The following is a 6,204-nucleotide window of genomic DNA, read 5'->3' as shown; positions in this document are numbered from 1 at the left end:
AACAATTTTTAGATTTAATAATATTTCCAGTGTTTCATAAATGGATAGATATATCTGCTGGGCGCTCAGCCAGATATGTTTGTATGTATTGTACACAGACACGTATATGTGTGCATACATAGTTGGAAGGTATGATTTAGATACATCAAGATATTAAATCATTAATAAATGGGCAAACGAACTTAAAAAATACTATCTACACTCACATGAAGCTTTATTGCCGTTACCGACAGCTACAGCTGGACTCTATTAGAAACAAAACAATTGGCATTTAAAGTGAGATATATGAAACTCAATAAAACCATATCTGTTAAGAATCTCTGATAAACACAATTCTGCCAAATGATCAGATTGAATTTATTTTGAAATGAAAATCTTACCAAGGGGAAAGTCACGATGCTCAAAACAGTGAATAAAATCATTTTAATTCTGCTATTTAAATAGAAAAAATCATAAATGTTCGAAACTAATTGATGATAAATTTCAATGGCTTGCCTTGTTAATAATATAAATTGAGAAATTACTCCAATTTAATATTTAACGTTTCAAATATTGTACTTACATCAAAAGTAAAAGGTCTGTAACAAAATAACAAAAATTCTCAATTTATACCTGTTTTTGTTCAACAACTATAAATGTTTTGAATACGAATATTTCATAAAAGTTGCCTAATTCAAAATTCCAGATCATGAATTTATTAAGAGAATTAACTGTTCAAGGTGAAATTATTGTTTTTTGCCTACTCATCATTTCGCTACAATATTTTTCTCAAATGATGAGCCAAACGTTTGATGCGGCCCATGATGAGCCAAATGTTTCAATGGTGGGAGAAATATATAAAGAAAACACATGAAAATAGTGGGATTTTTTTTGTATGATAGAGACTTTTTGAAATTTTATTTTCATTTTTTCTCAGCTCAATGGGTTTTTGGCGTAATTATCAGCCCTTAAGTTTAATATTTTGTTCATATTTTTGGTGTGCGACATTTTCTGATCTATTATTACATATTAAAATTGCGATTGTGAACGTATTCAGATGTTCTAGATAACGAAATATTGTGTAAGATTCTGTGTTTCATGAATCGCCATTCTTGTAATAAAATATGTAAGTTTGTGTTTAACTTATTTCAAATCTCTTAAACATGCATGTCGAACACACAATAGAAGAAACATTTCTTGGTTACGGTTAAAAGATGTCTAATAGTGAAAAAACTTTAAAATGATTTTAACTTAATGCGTTACGATTTTTATTTGTTTAAAATAATATAGAGACCAATTCCTTTCAATGAGTTCTTACATTGGCAAGTGCATGCGTCTCAAATCGACCAGATTTATTTCCATATTGCACAATGGGCAATTGTTTCGTATTTTAATGGTCATTTCGATGCATTTTGTGCAGAATAAATGTCCACATTTTGTCGATGAAACATGTTGATAGATGATGTTTTCCAAGCAAATGACACATGTTAAACCGGAATCGTAGCGACGCTTCCTTTTATTCATGACATTGTTTTTCACATCTTGCAGTTTAACTTCACATTCAATAACCACCGAATCGTTGTTGACAAAATTACGTTCCGGTTTTATAAGATTTCGCCACAATAAAACAAATGATTCATTCAACTGGGATCGGTTAAATTTGCAATCGCTGACTTTCTTCTTAGTTTTGATTTCTGTGCCATCAACGGTTTTCGATAGAAAACTCAATGAAATCGACACTTTCCATACCACATCTAAGTTCGAATTTTTACAACGAAACGAAATGCCAAACAAATTTTCCATTTGTTCGGTCACAAGTCCAATTCGAAAGACGGCTATTTCAAATGGTGTTTCAAGCAAAAAGAACTGCGGCGACGAAGCAGCCAATAAACCATGAACACCATGCACAGTCCATCGAAATTTTCCATACGTTGAGTCCGAACAACATCGATCCAATAATTCAAATACATTATTTCCATCACCGATTGCTGGACGATTGGCCTTTATGTGGAATTCAAATTCGATTTTATCATCGCAAACGAATTTTTTGTCAGAATCAAAGAGATCTGTCCAACTTATAAAGTCACCTATTCCCCAGCCAGTGCAAATGTCATACACATCCGGGTTGATGTATTTTGATAGTGATTTAGACTTGTCGTCGTCATGCGATATTAATTTAATCATTGCCCATGCAGCGCAGCTCCAGTTTGATCGGTTTTCATGTGCAGCATGCAAATATACACTGATCACACTTTTTTGTGATTGGGTAAGTTTTTGAATGTGAAAACGCCAATTCATATCATCGAACATAATGTTTGGCGACCAAAATTCCGTCAATTCACTGATATTCGGAACTGTACATCGGATTTTTGCAGATGACATATTTTGATCTTGATCTTTAACAATTAATTCGGACATTATTGTCGAGAAGTCGACGATTTGAAAACGTTGATTAATTGAGATAGGACTTTTAAAAAATATTTATTTGTTTTTTTGATTATGCAATGTTATGTAATTATATAAGAATTATGTATTTTATTTGGAGCACTTGAAACACAAATATATAATTTATTTTCAATCCTCAATTTTTCAGATTTTTTGAAGAAAATTTCTTTTGAAGCACACAAAAAACGTATTATTATTAAAAACTTATTATAGTTGAAATGAATAAATGTGGAATGAGAACGATGTAATTTCGGTGAAAGTCAAACTGCGAATGATGGCATTTAAAATAGAGCAAATGGATTTTTATTCTCTTGGTTCCCAGATTTTGAGTGGACAAATGTATATTGTATAATGTGTAAATATGTATGAGTGGCTCGATACAGCTTGAATAGACATTTTTCGCTGGTTTACATTATTATTAAAGAAATATACGTTCAAACAAACAAAATGAATGCCATGGATATATGGACTTTACATTTGACAACATTCTGTCATTTGTTGCCCATATAAGAGCCACGTGTACTTAGTCCTTCGTTATTTTCCAAAGAAAGCAATAACTAAATCAATTGTCAATGTATTCAAAGTGAGACGTGAACACTTTCCTTTCTCATGTGTGGCGTTTTTAAGAGAAATGAGATATTTTGTTACATATGAGTGGACCCTTCTCAACAAATTTTACGACTTAGACTGAATTTTTTTCACACCAATTCAATGTTGAAACCACTTGTAACCGAATCAATGGTGTTCTTTGTTTTAGTTTTACTGCCAAATGTACGGTCAATCGTTTATATTGCTCGGAATGAAAATATGGCCGTTTGAAACTAATTCTGCTTGTTGCTTTTAATACTGTATTCGGTGACGAAAATGTGTAGACCATGAAGATCGAATTTTATGTGTGTGTGTTTTTTGGTTTGCATTGTGATTTATGTCATATTGTTTATTACATATGCGTGATTCTAAATTTGGTGTCTATGTCAAAAAATCCGTTCGTACGACGTTGATCTTTTTATCGATATTTATGCCTATAGGTAATAACAACAGTTTGACGATTTTCAAACGGATGTGCTGATTGTGATGAAAACGTATTATTGTGGTCGTTGCTTCATACCCATCTTTTGTTTATGATTTTTCTCTTGCATGAAATTCGTCGATTTTTCTTCGAAGATTATCGTTTTTTTGGTTTTGGAATTGGCAATTAGGAGATCGTGTATGATATATGAAAATTACTTACGATTGCGATTGATCATCCCACGATTCGTGATCGTGCGTAATTGTCTGCGTGGAAAGGAAGCAGAAGATTCACAAAAATACGATTTTTGTCATACAATATTTGTTAATGGCGTTTAATATCGCGGCATGAATGAAAAAGGAAAACGAATTGTACTAAATCGCTATCAAGGAAAAGCCTACTGTTAAAAATTACCCATTTTCATGCTTACATTGTAATGTACTTGCCCTTTGCCCTACATGTATGTGTGTGTGTGTGTGTGTTAAATCATTTACGTGGATGCACATAATGATGTAAAAATACAAATAAAATCAAGTCTATATGTATAAATATATCGCAACAAATCATCTTTCTATTTTCCCTTTTTCTCGTTCACGTTCTATGCACAAATCTGCCACTATGATGAATTTCATATATTATGATTTTTGGGTCCATTACACTTCTATATTCTCACCACATGAATTAACTTGTATGTACTTTATTTCACCCATACTATGTGTGCTGAAAAGTATCATTTTCATTCAAACCTTTATTTCAAAAATTTAATTTTTTATCATTTTCCATTGAGGAGAATTTATGTATGTGTATGATAGATGGGCAGTTGAAATAAGTTCTGGCACAGCAGTTGTAGGACGTAATGTAAGCAGAATCTTATATGAGAAATTAAATCATGGCTTCAGGGAAATTCAAAGTTTCATTCATAAATTTGTTCTTTTACCAATATTAGAGCAAGGCGTCGAGAGAACATAGCTCTTTATGCGCGTTAAAATTGGATGCCATTGCATTATTATTGCTCTATGTAGGACTTTAAGTTGCGTTAACCTCTCGCTCCAATTATCTTGTTGAACGAATTGAATCCTTTGAAAAAGATGTCTTTTGACTGTACTCTTAACAATATACTGTTAGCAAACCTCTCACTCTATTTTCGAAAATAGTTCGTTGAATACTTTCATTGTAGCATATGGTTGATTTATATCAGATAACATTATGACAATAACTTTGGTTGGGAAGTAAGATGGTAAAATAAAAATCAAAATGATTTGGATTTGGACAATTTACAAGTCGTCATTAAAACGTAAATAATTTTCAAACTTAATGGCAAATGTACAGACATTTTTCTTGTCAAGATTACCAACTTTTTTGTTTATGGTCTCTATGAAAAATCATTCTGATTCTATACAATAGATATGATTTTTTTGTTTCTCAACGAACAATTGAAAAATTTGCAATTGCACAACAAAATGAATTTTTTGATTGAAAACGAGAAAAAGCCAAATAACTTGCTGAAATAAATTGGTATTTCCCAAAATGTGTCAAACAAAAACACCACACACACAATTGATCTGTAAATTACGCATTTATTTATGATTCTTCAGCATTGTCTAGAACTTATAGTTTGAAGTCAGTATTTTTCTTATTTCTTACAATATTATCATTTACTTTCTTAAAACATGAAGACATATTATTCATACCAATTAACACAATGGCAAAGTGCTTTCATTAAATTTATAAAAAATCAGTTTTTCTTACATTCTATCTCAATGTTAACCAGATGAATGTCGAAAGGAAATCGGACTGAGTGATGTTCGTATTAAATAGCACTGATTCAATACTGAATCAAAAATGATTGAAATAAAACTTTCATTGTATAAATATCGATCTTACACTTATGTTGAATGAATTTGCATTAGATCAACCAGTCAAACTGCTGCATTACATACTGGGCATGTGGTATGTCTTGTCAGGTGGTGATGACAATCACAACAGCATTTAAAAGCATAATGAATGATCACGGACGAAACACTGAATCACTTAGCATTTGAACGACAAAAATAAAAATAGCGCATTCTTTTGAGTGGCATAGCACGCATACATCGAACGAATAAATAAAGAGATGAAAAATGAGTTGATAGGAATGATGTCTATAATGTTTGATGTGTGGTGTTGGGGGATGAGTCCAAGATTGAACATGATGTCTTTATTATTCACTTATATGCTAGTTGAGCGTATAGGTGCGCCGTACAATGTATCATTTATAACACATATTTGTGGTTGATTGATTTTTATTGTGGTTAAATGATTTATATTCTTGTTTACAGTATTCTTTACTTAATGGAGTTTACAAATAACAAAAAAAAAATCACCAATAGTGGCCATCGAGCATGCAACATGAGATAAAATTTATAATATTTATTTTTAATTTTGCAATTGTCGATTACACTCTTCTCTTACTCAAACACACTCACTTTTGTATATGTTTATATATTAGTGTGTGTGTGTCCGTGTGTGTGACTTTCTTTTACTTTCATGCAATTTATGATTTTTAAAGCCGAATATTGCGTTAAACATATATTTTGCTACATGCTACGACAACGCCATCTATGTTTCCCCATGTGTGTAGAGTATGTTCAATATTGACAAATCATTCAAACCAGAGAATGTCATACGGCTTGCTATAAGCAGCTTGCTTGCCTGCGTCGCCTATCGTGCGGCAAGCAAGGAAACACATATACGGCAAACGAACCATATCTACTACACGGTTTTCGTACGTG

This window comes from Contarinia nasturtii, unplaced genomic scaffold (genome assembly GCF_009176525.2).
Source record: "Contarinia nasturtii isolate CC-2019 unplaced genomic scaffold, AAFC_CNas_1.1 Cnas_scaffold_630, whole genome shotgun sequence".
Taxonomy (NCBI): Eukaryota; Metazoa; Arthropoda; class Insecta; order Diptera; family Cecidomyiidae; genus Contarinia; species Contarinia nasturtii.
This window is presented reverse-complemented; position numbering follows the sequence as displayed.